The sequence below is a fragment of the Mauremys mutica genome, chromosome 2 (genome assembly GCF_020497125.1).
Source record: "Mauremys mutica isolate MM-2020 ecotype Southern chromosome 2, ASM2049712v1, whole genome shotgun sequence".
Taxonomy (NCBI): Eukaryota; Metazoa; Chordata; order Testudines; family Geoemydidae; genus Mauremys; species Mauremys mutica.
Window position 1 is genome coordinate 115324474 of NC_059073.1, and position 17256 is coordinate 115341729.

The following is a 17256-nucleotide window of genomic DNA, read 5'->3' on the forward strand; positions in this document are numbered from 1 at the left end:
TTGTTGTTTCTTCATAGGCAAACTAAAAGTAATATTATTGATTACTCATCATGGGTATAGCAGCCTATGAATAAATAACACCTTGATCTAACTCAGACACCACTCTGTCAATAACTAGAGGCAGCTAAGAACCAAATTATTACTTCCACAGCACGAATGCACTACCACGGGAGCAGGTGCAGGAAGCCTCTTCCCTGTTGTCACTCCTGAGGAAACGCAGCCTTAATGTGGATACCTGTGCTCCCAGAATGTAAAGTTCCCTCCCCAGAACCTGCTAGGGATCGATAAGAAGCTAGAGGGCTGCAACAGTGGGAGTTACAAACAACCTTTTCCTGTGTAATAAGAGCCATAATCAAGCCCTAGGCATTCAGGTCACTACCATGGTTCCCCTCCCACCTGGCCGTACCTCTCAATGCTCCTAGGTTCTTAGGGATATCCTGAATTTCAGTGATGTGTCTGTTCCACCTTAGAGTCCTTCATCATTCATGCCAATTCTTCCAGGCTGACTCCATTCCCTGTGAAGGGACCTCCACCACACCATTGTCTGCTGGGTCAACAGGCGGTGAAGGGCCTGAGGCACGGTGATAATCACAGGTGATGGGGCTGACCCAGCTGTGTGGGGGATGCCCAGCGGAGGCATCACCCACTTGACAGCAGCACAGGAATATAATTCAGTGGCAGCCTTCAGAGGGTCTGAGGAGGAGAATGAGGGTAAGGCGAGGTGGGAGGTATATGCGAGGCAGACAAGGCTACTTCTGCTACTCCAGGGCTAGTAAACTGCTGGGAGGTGCCAGTTGGGATCTCCAGCTGTCACCGTTTAGAGTATCGGAGCCAATCTGGGAGTGACTGGCTGGCAGCAGCTCATGCCAGCTCAGCTAATCAGGCATCAAAATGGAAGTGGGGAGACCTGTGAGAGGGGAAAAGATGGTTCCACCACTCTCGCCCATCCACCCTAGGAGAGCTAGAAAGGAAGAGGGTGATCAAGTAGGAACAAGAGCAGGAAAAGAAGCAGCAGCTATTGTGAATAGTTGCCCTGGTGTTTAGGCACTACCGAAGTTAGCAATAAGAGGTAGAGGATGGTTGGCTGATGGGGTTCGTACGGATACAAGGAGACTTTTATCCCTAAAACCGTAGATTGAAGACAGGTGAGGTCAGTCCGGACTGAAAGCTGATGCTGCCTGATAGATTTCAGCAGCCCACGTGAAAGGAGTTTGATGGTCTCAGTCTTGTTTCCAGTGTAAGCTCTTTGAGGCAAGGTCTTTTTAGAATCATCAATAATTATTTGGATCACAGTAATGCCTAGAGGCCCTAACTGTACTTGGGGCCTCTTTATATTAGGTGCTATTCAAACACAGTGAGAGATCTGAAAGGCTTATAATTTAAACAGACAAGACAGAGAGAGCAGGAGAAAAGAAGTACTATCATCTCCACTTATAGATGGGAAATGGTGGCAGAGAGAGAGAGATTAAGTAACTTGCCCAAGGCCAAACAAGATGTCTCTAGCACAGCTTGAATTTGAATCAGTTCTCAGGAGTGCCTTAATTACAAGGCCATCCTTTCTGTGTATACCTGTACTGTACTTACCTCTGTGTTTGGAAAGTGCCCAGCACATCTTGGACACTACTGCAGTATAGATAAACAATAAATAGCAATTGGCTTTAAGCAGCTTCTTTCAAATGGCAGCTGCAGCACATTTCAGTTGCTCCCTTCCAGTTCTCACCAGGTCCCCTGGTGAGCAGGAGAACAGAGGTTAGCTGGTGATACCTGATGCAACCACCAAGGGAAGGAGCAGGTAAGCAGCCAGAACCTTAATGCTGCCTGCATCAAGGGAAGAAGGTGACATTATACCCACTCATTGGGCAATTCTTCAGAAGAGGCCACCCAAGCCAGCCCTCCATCTTTACCAAAGGTGTAGTGGTGTGGGAGGGAGGGGACATAAAAAGCTGTGTAGCATAGCTGAGCTCCCCTATAACAATTCTCAGCTGGCTAGGGTTCTCTCAGGACCACAGCCAGTTGTTGTAAATTACAGCAGCCTAAAGGCTGCTCTAACTTACATCAGGGCCAGGACCAGGGCTGGAGCAGCTTGAGAATTAGGGAGCAGCAGCCAGTTCCCTGACAGCCCCCTCCTCTCTCCTGCACCAAACATACCTTGCAGAAGAGAATATGGCCCACTGTTTTTTAAAAAACAATCTCCTATTGAGAATTTACTGTAACTACTCTATTGGACCTATATATTTATGAAGTTGATGTTAGGGCAATATTTTAAATACATCAGTACGGGTAGGTCATGTCTGTTTCTTTGCCCTTCCATATGTAGAGTGGTTAGCATATACTTGTACAGGGAGCCTAAGATCAAATGAACAAAGTAAGAATCTTTCTTGCCCTTTTACATCTTTGGAACAATGAGAGGCGTGTACGTGGGAAGAGCTCACACACTGAGGAGGAGTGTATTTAGGGTTAGTGGAGAATGGAGAGTGGGAGGGTTAACAGGAGGAACTGTACTGATGGGAAAGATAGAAGGAAGGAGAGGACAAAAGGTTGCGACTCAAGTGGACAAGAAAAGAACTGAAACAAAGGATGGAAGAAACAGATACACTTTGGCTCTGTCTAACTTCGAGAAATTGCACTGGTGTAACTACATCGATGTGGTGACAGTTTTTAAAAATCTATAAATTTTAACTTCAGCTTTGCAATTAAGGAAAGTACAGTATTCAGTTACTTCACAATTCAAGTACACCGCTACCTCGATATACCACCACCCAATATAACATGAATTTGGATATAACGTGGTAAAGCAGTGCTCCAAGGGGGCAGGGCTGTGTACTCCGGTGGATCAAAGCAAGTTCAATATAACACTGTTTCACCTATAACGCGGTAAGATTTTTTGGCTCCCAAGAACAGCATTATATCGAGATAGAGGTGTATACATCTTCCTACTGCATGAGTGATGTTCTGAAGTCCAGGGTGCCACTTCAAACACAACAAAAAAAGAAAAAAAAATGCTCCATGTTTGGGTCATTTTATGTTGATCAAGTGGATGTGATTGAGGCTGCCTTTGGATCAGATCTGAGGGAAGCAATACAGCGTTTTTTAAATCATGAGGAAGACGGTCTAGATATACCACTTAAAAAATTAAATGACCCTTTAAACACATATGTCCGAACAATGATTTTTGATAAAGCAAGTCCTACAAGAACAACATTTCAGGAAACAAGTGGATACACACATTTTTGAATGACTTTTTTTTTTAAATCAAAAGGAAAAGGCACTCTTTCAAGACTCGGTATATGTAGGTTTAAAATACAATATAGCTTTAAATGTTCTTTGCAGATCATTGTGCTCACAATGCAAAATATATTGAAATTGAAACCAAACATCCTGAAACAAACCCTACCAGAGTCATTAACTATGCTCCAGTGAGCATTCTGGCACACTTTAATATTTCAGGTCAATGAAGCTTATTCTGAGCAAAACATCTGGAGCATTATAAATCTAGGATTTTTTTTTCTGTGCTGCAGTTTTCACTTCATTTCTTTAAGATTCCCTTTAATTATAAGACGGAGCAAATGACATTTCACAACACTAACTCCCACAGTTGTTCCTTCACTAACTGCCCTATTTGCTTGCAGCTTCCTCCCTTTTCCTCTTTCCTCCCACACAAAATAGCTTCCCAGGGCCTGACACCGAAATCCTAATTCAAGCAGCACTCCCACTGATTTCATGGGAGTTTTGTCTAAATAGGCATTCTAGACAGAGGCGGCTCTAGGTTTTTGGCCGCCCCAAGCAGTCATGCCCGGGAGGCGCCCCCGAGCCGCGGGAGCAGCGGACCTCCCGCGGGCATGACTGCAGAGGGTCCACTGGTCGCTCGGCTGGACCTCCCGCAGCTGCGGGCGGTTCGCAGGTCCGGCGGCTCCGGTTGAGCTGCCGCAGTCATGCCTGCGGGAGGTCCAGCCGAGCCGCGGGACCAGCGAACCGTCCGCAGTCATGCCTGCGGGAGGTCCACTGGAGCCGCCGGCCGAGCGTCCCCTCCGCAGTCATGCCTGCGGCAGGTCCACTGCTCCCGGGGCTCCGGTGGACCTCCCGCAGGTATGACTGCGGCAGGTCCGCCGGCCCAGCCTGCCGCCCCCCCGGGAAAGGGCCGCCCCAGGCAGGTGCTTGCCCCGCTGGGCTCTGGAGCCGGCCCTGATTCTAGGATGGGCTCTTAGTCAGTGAGTTCTGAAATTCATTCATAGCTTACCGTGCTTTCTCATTTTCGTAGGTGTTGGTGTCATTCCAGGAGGTTTACATTTGACATTAAACATTCAATATATAAAAATATAAGGTACGGTGCAGAATTGGTGTAAGCAGGTTCAAGGATGGTCACTTGGCTTTTCAAAGAGTGTTATTCAAACTGGAGTAGGCATAAAAGTAAGACCATTTGTATATAAAATTGTATGGATTCCATTCCTGAAATTCATTTTACAAAATCTTCTCAGAGATAGCTGTGTGCTGAATAGTTATGGCTAAGAGGGGCATTCAGCACAGTGGCCTTGAGCCTGCCAGGTCCTGAGCTCCTTCAATTCCCATTTGATCAGGTCTATTATTAGTTTAAAACAGTTTTTTAAAAAAATTCTTAAGTCCTACAACCTCCATCCCTTCTCCTGTTGCTAGCTCCTCCTCCAATATGATGCCCCAGCATTCATTATGTTGATTGTGTCATATCAACTGGAAAACTCCATTGGAACATGAAGCTGACTTCTATAGGGATGCCAGATAAGTGCTATTTGACTGCTATAATGTGCAATTTTGCAACTGTTAAAATCTACAATAATAATGTTTTACTATCTTACAAATGTTAGACTAGAGAGAGAGATTTAGAGCATAAGACTTGGAGGAGGGATGGTTTTGTGTTTAAGGCATTGAACTGAGATTCTAAAGAGCAGAGTTCAATGCCTGATTCTTCCACAGGCTGTGTGTGTGGTTTTGGATAAGTCACTTCATTTTTCTGTCTCTCCATTCCCAGCTGTAACATAGGGATAGTAATACTTCCTTTCTCTGACTTCTCTATTTAGACTGTAAGAATTTCTTGGCAGGGACTGTCTCTTACTATGCATATGTCATACAGCACCTAGTACAATGGGGCACTGAAATCAACTGAGGCCTCTAGGCATTCCTGACATACAAATAGTAACAACAACAACACAGAAGACTTCCTCTCCTCATATGCCATTTTCATGCTCAATAAATATATAAGATAGCATCAGCATAGTGCATACGGGGGCACTTGTAAGTGTACTTAAAACTAAGTAAGGGGTGAATATCAAAAAGGCCAGAAGTTCAAAGCAATGCAGATAAGCGTCCAAAAGTTTAGATGTTTAATTTGAGCTTTATCCAAACCCATTTTCTAGACAAATCAGACTTGAAATCTTCAGAGAAAAGGCTTTCTTAGAAGATTGCTAGTACTGCCAAAATAGCAGACAAGCAACCTTTCTTGCAGTATTTCAATGTTTCCACTCTCGGCCCTGGCAAATCAAAGGGGCAAACATTTTTAGTCTGTGTGTGAGAGAGGCAGGGTCAATGACTCACAGCATACGAGGCCAGTTTATTCACCACAAGAAACAAATAATAAAAAGAAAACCTGGCACATTCCATACCTCAAAATGAGTTCTCTTATTGCAGTGGCTCTCAACCAGCAGTATGTGTACCCCTGGGCGTATGCAGAGATCTTCCAGGGGGGTACATCAATTCATCTTGATATTTTTCCTAGTTTTACATCAGGCTACATAACAAGCAGTAGCCAAGTCAGTACAAACTAAAATTTCATACAGACAATGACTTGTTTATATTGCTCTGTATACTATACACCGAAATGTAAAAGGAGAAAGTAAGTATTTTTTAGTAATAGTGTGCTGAGACACCTTTGTATTTTTATGTCTGATTTTGTAAGCAAGCAATTTTTAAGTGAGGTGAAACTTGGGAGTAACACAAGACAAATCAGACTCCTGAAAGGTAGGTTGGAAAGGTTGAGAGCCACTGCCTCATTGCATCTCTTCCAGGCCTTTCCTACACCAGATCCTGCCCTGGGCTGATTTCCCTTTGGTAACACTCTTATTTTATAGTCTAGAGAAGGTTCACAGTTTCGTAGAGGTCAGGTACAATCCTCGGATTGGTCCCCTTGGTTCATCTCCAGTTCTCACTGCTTCTTAAGGGATAGCACCCTATCATGTACTGACTCTTGTTACCTGAGCGGCTTCACCTCATCCTAATAAAGCTAAGAATTGCACATGCAAGTCATTGCCCCGAATACTGTGCATGGAGCTAAACGCTTGTGACGTGTTCAATTGCATGCAAATACATGCAAGCATCACTGAACTATTTATTCTGCATTCCTCAAAGTGAGAGGAGGGTGAGTGAAGCTATGAATATAGTTGCACAACTGCAGTTTTCAAAGAAAGCATTTTACAATCCAGCCAGCTAAATGTATGAGAACCTGAAATAGGGAAAGTATAAATTCATTTTAGCTGTTAAAATTATTCTAAGACTGGAAGGTCAGGGACCAATATGTCATGAAACAAACTATGTTGGGATTAATACAATAGAAATTGATCTATAATTCAAATAAAACAAAACAGACAATGGACATTTTTTTTTATAACTTGTTCCTTTGGAAGGTCTAAACAAATACAAAATGCCATCTGAGATTACTGTAAAAAACATTGAGGATACACAGGATCTATAGGGTACCTGTAAATCAGAAAAAAATAATTTTCTGTAACAAATATAAACAGAATGCTAATGGTAGAGAAGAAAATCTTGAGTGGTCCTTATGGGGCCAGGTAAGGCTCTGAAATGCAGTGGAAGAACTGAGAACCAGTCAGGAAGCCTTTTGTGCACTGCCCAGCCCTTACCGAGGTCTCGCCACTGAAACACGGAGGAGGGAATGGATGCACTGGGACATAGCCCAGGAGTCCAAGAACAGTACAGGTCCACATGGCCAAAGCCTGTTGGGGGTGGGGGGCAGTAGCAGTGGGCTACAGTAGGCAAAAACTGCTAAGGAAATTAGGCACCTAAGGTGAAATCCTGGCCTCAGTATCAATGGCAAAACTCCCACCAACTCTAGTGCGACCAGGATTTCACTCCTAATTGCCAGTGAAAGCCAATGGGAGCTGTAGCTGGTAGGCAGAACCACCAGCTGTGGAAGATAAACAACACTCAATCAGAGTTGCAATCCTTTTCCCCAGGGCCTTCTTTTACTGATTTATAAACAAAAGGATTCCAAACTGAAACAAAGCACTCGGAACAGTGGGTTCCAGTTGCCATAGACCTTGCATCTAGGAGACAGCACGTCCACCCCCTAAGAAAACCCCACCACTACCACTTACCCTCTGTTTTTATATCCGCCATCTTCATCACCCATGTGACAGGTCTGGGTTTGGATTAAGTCTTTGTGGACTGATACTTGGGGAACATGTTTCTACTATGTCTCACTACCTAACGCCCTTAGATGCTTTTGAAAAATCTCACCAGACGCCACTGCCTCCCATTATCCTGCGGTTCGATCCTGTGTCCGGCCCGATGATAGTTATGGCCCTACATGCAGGGTATCCAGGGATGAAAGTCCTGTCCCTCAGCCCCACCCCTTCTTAATGCATTCTCCTTAGCACACAGTGCATTTAACTCAGGTTCTGTGCTCAATTTGCAGATATGGCCTAATATTTGCTTTCATTTTGACATACAGCTACACCAATAAACCATGCAGGATTTTAATATGACATGTTAATACACTAGCAGTTGAAGGAGCTCTGCCCTGAACCTATGTACTGTAGCGTGCTCTCTCTCTCTCCCCCTTCCAATGATAAATTGTATCAAAATCTGAAAATAATTTCATTCTTCACAAATGAAAACAAAACGTGATTCGAAATGTCATGTTTATGGTTGTGTGAGCAGGATTCCCGTCATCAATCATTCAAAATAAAGGGTATTATTTAGGAGCAATTTGACAGTGGATTTAAAAAACAAAACAACAACGTCTCCAGTGTTAACATTATGAAAAAAATTATCTCAGGAACATCAATATTATTTGGTTTACAGGTAAATGCTGGTGGTTGTTTTTTTAGATTTAGAGCCAAAAAACTAAATTCACTGCTGGTGTAAGCAAGTGCAACTCCACCCTCTATCTACGTCCTGTAATATGTTATAGGTTCTGATCACCACTGAAGTCAGTGGAGTCGTATTCACATGCAAAAGTGATAATCTTTGCCCACAAATTTATCTCACATACACACCACAGGTTCTGCTGTCCTTACTAATACCTTCCTCATGTGTATAGTCCTGCGGACTTCAATGGGACTACTCATGTGAAGAAGGTAGTAAATAGTGAGAGTAAGAGTGGCAGAATGAACCAATTGAAAGGAAAGATTTTCATGTGCTAATGATAGTCATTTAAGGCCATATTTTGCTACCTATAGTCATGGTGAATAGTACATTATTCTGGAAAACTCCGTGTGAATCAGTAGGACATAGAGAAAGCGGCTTTTCATGAGAGTAAGGATGACAGGATCCGGTCCTTAAGCAGCACATATGCCTAGCCAGTGTGAGACTGATCTACCTCAGTGATGCTCTGATAATCTTTTAAAATACTCAAAAATGAAGCGTGTATAATATTTATAACTACAGAATACCTGTATACATAAATATGTAGCCATTGGAGACAATCTTCTATTATTAGCAGTAACTGTATTTTTCCCTAAGGGCCCCAACTGAGATCAGGGCTCAGTTGTGCTTGACACTGTAAAAACAAAACAAACAAAAAACATAGTAGGAGACAGTCCCTGTCCCAAAGAGCTTACAGTATGAATAGACAAGAAGGAAACTGAAGTATTATCACCACCATTTTACAGATATGGAATTGAGGTTCAGAGAGATTAGATGACCTGAACAAGGTCACACAGGAAGTCTATGGCCGGACTAGGAACTGAATTCACATCTCCTGAGCTCTAACCCAGTGCTTTTAACCGCAAGACCATCCTTCCTTTTAAAGCTGTTTTATAATTATTACATTCAGTAAACTACTTTGTGGCATTCATCCACAGCCCGAAGTAAGGGGCAGCGGACAAGTGCACTGCCCCATGACTGAGACCGGCTGACACAGGGTACTCTTCTTGCACTGGGAGTGTGTTTGTCAGGGAGAGTAATTTCCTGCAGCCCTGAAAAGGGCACAGCTTGTTTCCTTCTGTGTGTCCAGCCAGATCTGCTGGACAGTGCCATTACTGCTCACTCGGAGCCCACCCCGTCATGGGGAGCAGTGGCTACACAGCCCTTGTATTCCACACAGGAACCAGGCCCAAGATCTGTGTAACCCTAAAGTGGCCACATACAGTGGAGTTGGGGAAACCATACTATCCCAGTCCTGTATGCAGCTGTGTTAGGGATAGGGATAATCTTCCAACCATTTAAAAATAAGGACATTGTGTGTGTCAGCTGCAGCAGGCTGTGTATGCAAACACTGTAGAGACTGCAGGGCAAAGGAGGCTTCCCATATTTTATAAATCTGACCCATACCCTGTAAAAACTCTTCATAGTACATAGGAAAGGATTCTAGAAGATGATGAATCCTGTGACATAGGGGTTCCTGTGCTATTGCACAGACCTAAGTTTTTCACAGCTTTGTAGGAACCTCAATGTATTACATCTGAAAAAGGAATATACTGATTGCCTAGTATTTCCCTAAGAAAACAGAGTTATTGAGGTTTGAAATGTCTTAGTCCCTCTTCCTCCCGACTGGACTGAGTGTTATTCAGGATAAGTGAAAGTTAGCAGGCCAGAAATGAAAGCCCACCAAAAAAAGATGTTTTTTGTGTGGAAAAAAAAAATGAATAATTTTTCATGTGAATTAACAACAGCCAAATGCTCGCAGTTTTCAAGCTTGGTTCAATTACTGTAAACATAACCATGCATAGCAAGGACTTTCCACTAGATTTAATAGGGAAAAAGTATCACATGATGGAAGACTTTAAAAATCCAAACAACAATCAGTGCCTTCTGCACCAGACTAGCTGAAACAAAGGCAGTGTATGCAGTGCAATTCTGTGTCACTCTCATGCCTACTTTTACAGCTCACTGTTACTAAAACCATGAGTAATTCCTAGCTCCTCTGGGTAAATATGTGCACTACATGGCACATTGTTAGAAGGTCAATTTCCCCTGGGGTGCAAGTTGTGCTAACACAAGGAAAACTGGGCCTCACCAGGCTGAAAATTTATCCCTCTCCCATCTAGAATATAAATGATGCCTTCAAGTGAGCAGCCAAAACACACAACCCACACTTCCTTGCTCTTTTCACAAAAAAATAAAAATAAATTGAAATATGACTTTAAAACAACTGTACTCCTATTTTTAACAATACAGTTTGGGGTGGCCCTAAAGAGCTTGATGCTCCTAGCTGTGGCTGATTCTAGCTTTTGATTTCAAATGTTTAATTTGTGAGTTCTGTGAACACCTAATTAGTGACCTATTTTTTTGGGGTGGGGTGGGGCAGGATGCTCCTATTTACTATGGCTTTTCTGGGTGGGGAAGGCCAAAATTCTGCTTTCACCTATTTAGCTGTAAATTCAGAGAACATCCATGTTGAAATCATAGAATCATAGAATTCAAGATCAGAAGGGACCATTATGATCATCAGGGCCGGCTCTAGAGTTTTTGCCGCCCCAAGCAGCGCACTGAATTGCCGCCCTGGGCTGGGGGGGGGCAGTCCGTGCGCCCTTAGGGCGGCAGGCGTGTCTAAAGGGCTCTGGGCTCCCCCTGCGGGGAGCCCAGAGCCTTTTAAATCCCAGCCGCGGCCGGGAATCAGAGGGCTCCGGGCTCCCCGCCGCGGCGGGCAGCCCAGAGCCTTTTAACTCCCAGCCGCGGCCGGGAATCAGAAGGCTCCGGGCTGCCCGCCGCGGCGGGGAGCCCAGAGCCTTTTAACTCCCAGCCGCGGCCGGGAATCAGAAGGCTCCGGGTTCCCCGCCGCGGCGGGCAGCCCAGAGCCTTTTAACTCCCAGCCGCGGCTAGGATTTGCTGGGGCGGGGCGGCGCTCTGGCGGTTGCGGTCCACCGGGGCCCTCTGCCGCCCTCCCCAGGATGCCGCCCCAAGCGGGTGCTTGGCCCGCTGGTGCCTAGAGCCGGCCCTGATGATCATCTAGTCTGACCTCCTACAAGATGCAGGCCACATAAGCCGATCCACCCACTCCTGAAATAATTCTCTCCCTTGACTCTGCTGTTGATCGCTCCAAATCATGATTTAAAGACTTCTACTAGCAGATAATCCATCAGCAAGCGACCCCTGCCCCATGCTTCGGAAGAAGGCGAAAAACCTCCAGGGCCACTGCCAATCTACCCTGGAGGAAAATTCCTTCCCGACCCCAAATATGGCGATCAGCCGAACCCCGAGCATGCGGGCAATGGAATTATTCTAGATTTACCATGAGAGCAGACTTTGGCCCTATTATTTTTTTTAATTAAAAAAAAAGGGAAAACCTCCTGTCATTGTCCTCCTATCTAGATCTCTGAGGTGGCCCCTAATACCAGAATATCTGAACACCTCACCTAAAAACCTCAGTTTTTAATGCATTTATCCTTACAACACTCTCCCCTGTGGGATAGGGATATGCCATTATCCCATTTTGCTGATGGGGAACTGAGGCACAGAGAGATTCAGAGTTTGTCTTCACTGCAAAGTTAACTTAAGTTATAACTCCACATATTGCCCCTAACTGGAGTCCTGTCCAAACACAAAAGCCCTTAATTCAAATGTGGTGGTGCTTGTAACTTGAGTTGGCTGGCCTGTTGGGGATGTAGGCTAAAACTTGTAGATGAGTTGTGCTACCTCTACTAAAATCACTTTGTAGCCAGAATCTTTTGGCATCAAGATAGAATTTCAGCTATAATTAAACATACGTAGTATTGGAAAATCAGTTCTTTACAATCAAAGAGAAAGATATTGGCACTGATACCTGAGCATAAAAATAAAGCAAAGAAGATATGAAAAATATCCCTTGCAAGCAATCATCAGTGACTGTCCAGACTGATTACCTGATTTTTAAGAGTAAACATATACAAGAGACACATACAAACAGTGCTTTGGTTTGGCAGCCCAATTTCTCCAGTTCAAAACAAATCACTCATGCCGTGCTTGGACAGGAACGAGTTAGATGCAGAGTTTTTGACTCAGGGCGATCACTTTTCTTTGGCTTGTGCTAGGCAGTGCTTCTCCCCCCGGGGAGTATTTTGTCTGTACATGGATGCCCTTTTTGTCCTGTGGAATAATCTGGATGAAGTTTTCTAGGAAATACTCTTTGATCCTTTCCCGGACTTTTCTAGGAAATACAGCTTTGTTTTGTCTGCCCCAATACAAAGCTTTCCCACAGTCCTCCGCGATGAGTTCTACAGACACCGTTACTATAAACGGCATGGCAGCATACAGGCCAGGATGATCTTGAGCCATCTAGAGCAGCTGCCCTCTCTGGGCCTTTGTCACCTTCAGCCATAATCACCCCTGCCTGCAACAATTTTCACCGTATTTGCTGCACTGTCCCTACACTCATATCCTGGGGCCTCCAGTGGCTCCCAGCAACTTACAGCTCTGGGCTTATCACAGGACCCCCCTTGCTACTCACTATGCCTGGTGCTGCAGAGTGTCCTGAAACAAGTCTGACCCTTTGTATATTTTTATGAGGAGCTTTATGGGAAAAATTTTAGGGGAGTTGTGAGACTTTTCATTTCTGCTACCACTGTAAATCTAACAATGTCTATCTTTATCAGCTGCCTCTGCCAGGGGCTCCCTCCCCACCCAATGAAAGACTGACCCAGATCAGAAGAAGAAAGAAGCAGATGAGAGAATACGTTTTCAGAGCTTTTCCAGTCTTCAGGTGCTGCTGACCAGGAGACTAGAGATTGGAGGGACCACGTGATAGAGACCAAACAGAAGGACTAGGACTGGAAGAAATGCATGTGTGAGGAAAAGACGACGGACCTAGAGGAAAGTCAGAGAGACCAAGAGATGCACTGACAAGTGCACCAGGACATAACAACTCTGCTCAAGCAGCAAATACAGGTGTTGCAGAATAATATGGAGCAAAATGCTCAAAGAACTCCTCCACAGCAGCCTTCACACTCCCTGGATAATTCAACGTACACAGGAACCTACATTCCTCCTGGCACCTTGTTTGAGTATTGCCTACTCTATCCCTTATCATGGCAGTGGAAACCAAGGAGAACTATGATTATTCATGCAATGATCTAGGATTACTTCAGGTTCAGTCAGCAAGCACCTGGCACTTTGCTTTTTTAATACATGTAATAAAGGTTTGGTAAGTGTTGATGCCTTCAGAGTTTACCATTGTCAGTACAGTTGTTCATTGTGTATTTGCACCCAATAAATTTAGGTTTTTTTAAAAAAGACTGTATGTTATTGGGTATCACCAGACAGAAATGCCAGTCTCCCAAATTCATAACAGTTTATAAATCATGTAAATTCCTCATCCAAGCCAACTACACAAAGTAGTACACAGAAGCATCACACGGCAATACTATGGCACATATTAAAGAGATCTGCTAAGGCCTCTCTCAACCACACAGCTCCTCGATGGACTCTTGTAATTGACCTGGCGTCTGACTCTTGTAAGTCAGCAGACAGTCTTTCCAATTCACCCCTCCACCCTTTTGTAGTAATTCCCCCTTTGTTTCAAAAATATTATGCAAGACACAGCATGCAGCAAAAACGTCAGGAATATTTACCTCACTGAATCTTCTGTCGGCATAACTTACGACACTCAGGGGAGTGAATAAACCACCCCTTGAGCGACATAAAAGTTACACCAACAAAAGTGCCAGTGTGGTCAGCACTATACCAATGGGAGAGCTTCTCCACTGACATAGCTACTGTCACTTGCGGGGGCTGGAGTAGTTAAGCCAATGGGACAGCTTTCACAGCAGCTTAGAGCAGCTACATTCAAGAGCTTACACTGGTGCAGCTGCATCAATGCAGCTGTGCTGCTGTAAGTTCTCTAGTATAGCCATAGCCTAAGATCCAGCCTAGCCATGAGACATTGCTAGCGCCCCTTCAGTCTACCAAATGCACATTCAACAGTCATCCTGTATCTGCTCAGACTATCGTTAAATCTCTCCTCAGTGCTGTCTAGGTGCCCAGTGTATGGGACCATGAGCCATTGATGCAAATGGTAGGCCAAGTTCCCCAGAATCACTATTGGCATTTTGACTCCACCAATGCCAACGTGCCAGTCTGGGAAATGTCCCTGGATAGAGCTTTTAGAAAGGCCCTGTGTTCCTCAAAACACAAGTATCAAGCACCTTGTCAGACCACCCAACGTTAATGCCAGTCAAATGTCCATGATGATCCATCAGCACTTGCATTTCTGTTTATATACTCAGTAACAATCTGGGGTGAGGTGTCTTATCTATTGTCCCACAGCAGTTCAGGAAGCCCATTGCTTCAAAGCCCTCAACTATTCGCTGCACATTGCCGAGAGTAACAGTCTTGTGCAGCAAGAGACACTTAATGGTCTTGCACACCTACATGATAACTGCCCCACCCCCGGGTGGATTTTTCAATCCTGAACTGATTGCCCACTGAACAACAAGGGTTGCAGTTACCTACTGCTGTGGAAGCAGTAGTTGCTGATGTTTTGCAAATATAGGAGAATCATACATCTTATCTCTAAAACAGACACCAGAACTCAGCTTAGCTGTGCTGTGTTGATGATTCTGCCAGAGACCTGGCAGAGAGAATGAAAAAGCAGCACAATGAACTGTGAGAATTGTAAAAAGTCACACAAATTATGGGATGGAATAAACATTATGAGATGGAAGTAAGGGATGTGTGAGAACTTGACTTCTGCTCCCATCATTCCCTGGGTGCAGTGATATCCCATAATGCACTGCGAGGCATTGCACCAGATGGTGGCATTTGGGACACTGGGATGCCATTTGAGACAGAGCACCAGGTCTTCTGCCGACAGCCTCTAATGGGGAGGACGTGCAGCACCAACAAAGCAGTCAAGCCTGCATATACTATAGTGACATAGCAACATTGGCACCTGTAAGCCAACAAAATTTTTGTTGGCAAAACTTTGTAGCATAGACATGGCCCTACGTTAATTCTGCAGTGAAGATGTATCATAAGGGACTCAACCAAGGGCCCACAGGAAGCCTGAAGCTATAGTCCTCCTCTTCACCTCACTTCAGTTTATTTTTCCTCATACTTTCTTTTGCTTTTTTGATGGCTCTTGTTAATGCCATTAAGCTGTGTTAACAAACCTCTCCATAACAAAAGAAAAGACAAGGTGGGTGGACAGAGGAAAGAGAAGCCAGCTAAGGATTGTTTTGTTGTTTTTTTTAAATAGTTTAATGCCTATGATTTGCTGCAGCCACTCAATCGCGGTAAAGTTTACATATATGGAGTACAGCATGTTCGTGTATAGAGTGATAATGTTAAACTGATAACTCATTATCCGAGCTATGAGAGTAACAAATTCTGGTTCCTCAAACTTTTGTGGTTAATTATGATCTCACCAGTACTCCAGAGTCTAGATTTAATTATACATTGACAGAATGTACATTCATATTCAAGAAATGGTCCTAGACTCTTAGAGCCATACTTAAGCCAACAACAATACTCCCATTGGTTTCAATAAGGCCAATCCTTAGTTTTCTCTACTCTTTTGGCAGCCAGGGGCTTCACTGAAAGATTCAGAGGCTTATGTTACTGGAACTCTTTCACAGCCATCAACACAACTGTTATCAGAAATTGTATTGCTTTTGATAAACATGAAGCAATGCAAGTAAGTCTCCTTTGTATCTGGGGATGACTCTCCTTCTTGAGGCTGTCAGGGGCTAGGTGTGTCACAGAGGTGCTACCCTCACCCTCTACGTCAGAAGTGGGCAAACTAGGCCTGCGGGACCGTCCTGCCCAGCCCTTGAGCTCCCAGCTGGGGAAGCTAGCCCCCAGCCCCTCCCACACTGTCCCTCCTCCCCTGCAGCCACACCGCCGCGTGGGCAGCACTCTGGGCCGTGGGGTTGCGTGCTCCTGCCAAGCAGAACGGCAGTGTGTCTGGTTCCGGCCGGGTGGCGTGGCTGCCAGACATGCTGCTCTGAGCTGCATGGTAAGGGGACTGGGGGGTTGGATAAGGGGCAGGGGGTCCCAGGGGGAAGTCAGGGGACAGGGAGCGGAGGTTCTGGGGGGTGGTCAGGGGACTGGGGAGGGGCGGGTTGGATAAGCTTGGGCGTCCTGGGGGGCCTGTCAAGGGGCAGGGGTGTGGATAGGGGTCAGAACAGTCAGGGGACTGGGAGCAGGTGGGTTGGATAGGGGGTGGGGTCCCAGAGGCGGTTAGGGGTGTGGGGGGCAGTCAGGGGGCGGGGGCCCTGAGGGGGGCAGTAAGTGGGAGGGGTTGGATGGGGGTGGGGGCCAGGCTGTTTGGGGAGGCACAGCCTTCCCTACCCAGCCCTCCATACAGTTTTGCAACCCCAATGTAGCCCTCGGGCCAAAAAGTTTTCCCACCCCTGCTCTAGGTGCTGGGATCATGCATTATTTGTGCTCCACTCTATGGGTAGTTGCAGACTCAGAGGAGGAGGCCTCTCTCATATTCTTACAGAGAATGCAAGAATCTTAAATCAATATATAGAACGGGATGGACTATATTAGGAAAGGGTGGTGAAAGCAATAGGATTGACTCTTTCTGCCCCATAGTCCCAAACTGGACTTACTAATGGCAAGCTATCACCACCTTCTGGAGGAGAGAGCTCCCTAACACTTCTAATTCCTGGCCTGGGTGAATGGGATGAAACAAAGCCCCTTTGGATGCCTGTGTAACCCACACACCTCCTGGGTGCGGTGTTCTGTCCCATCTAGTGGCACTGAGACCACTTAGAGAGAGAGAAAATGAGTCTGCTCTACAGCCTTAGCTAACAGCCAGCTGGCTTTTAGCTCACACAGTAGAGCAGGGATGGGCAAACTTTTTGGCCCGAGGGCCACATCTGGGTATGGAAATTGTATGGCGGGCTATGAATGCTTATGAAATTGGGTGTTGGGGTGTGGAAAGAGGTGAGGGCTCCGGCTGGGGGTGCAGGCTTTGAGGTGGGGCCAGAAATGAGGAGTTCAGGGTGTAGGTGGGGACTCTGATCTGGGGAGGGAGTTGGGGAGCAAGTGGGGGAACGAGGGCTGCAGCTGGGAGGGCAGGCTCTGGGGTGCAGGAGGGTGGGACCAAGGCGTTTGTAGGGTGGG

General features: G+C 45.4%; 1 protein-coding gene across 6 annotated transcripts in view; it reads right to left on the reverse strand.

Annotated features, from left to right (window-relative positions):
* PHACTR1 (phosphatase and actin regulator 1) overlaps window positions 1–17256 on the reverse strand; it is a 302761-nt gene that overhangs the window by 218435 nt on the left and 67070 nt on the right. Inside the window, exon 1 of one of the 6 annotated variants that reach the window (XM_045006119.1) lies at window positions 407–702. The exons of the other annotated variants lie outside the window; for them this stretch is intronic. The gene's annotated coding sequence lies outside the window, so the exon portion shown is untranslated. Of the gene's footprint in view, window positions 1–406; window positions 703–17256 lie in introns of those variants that run through there. 6 annotated transcript variants of the gene reach the window in all.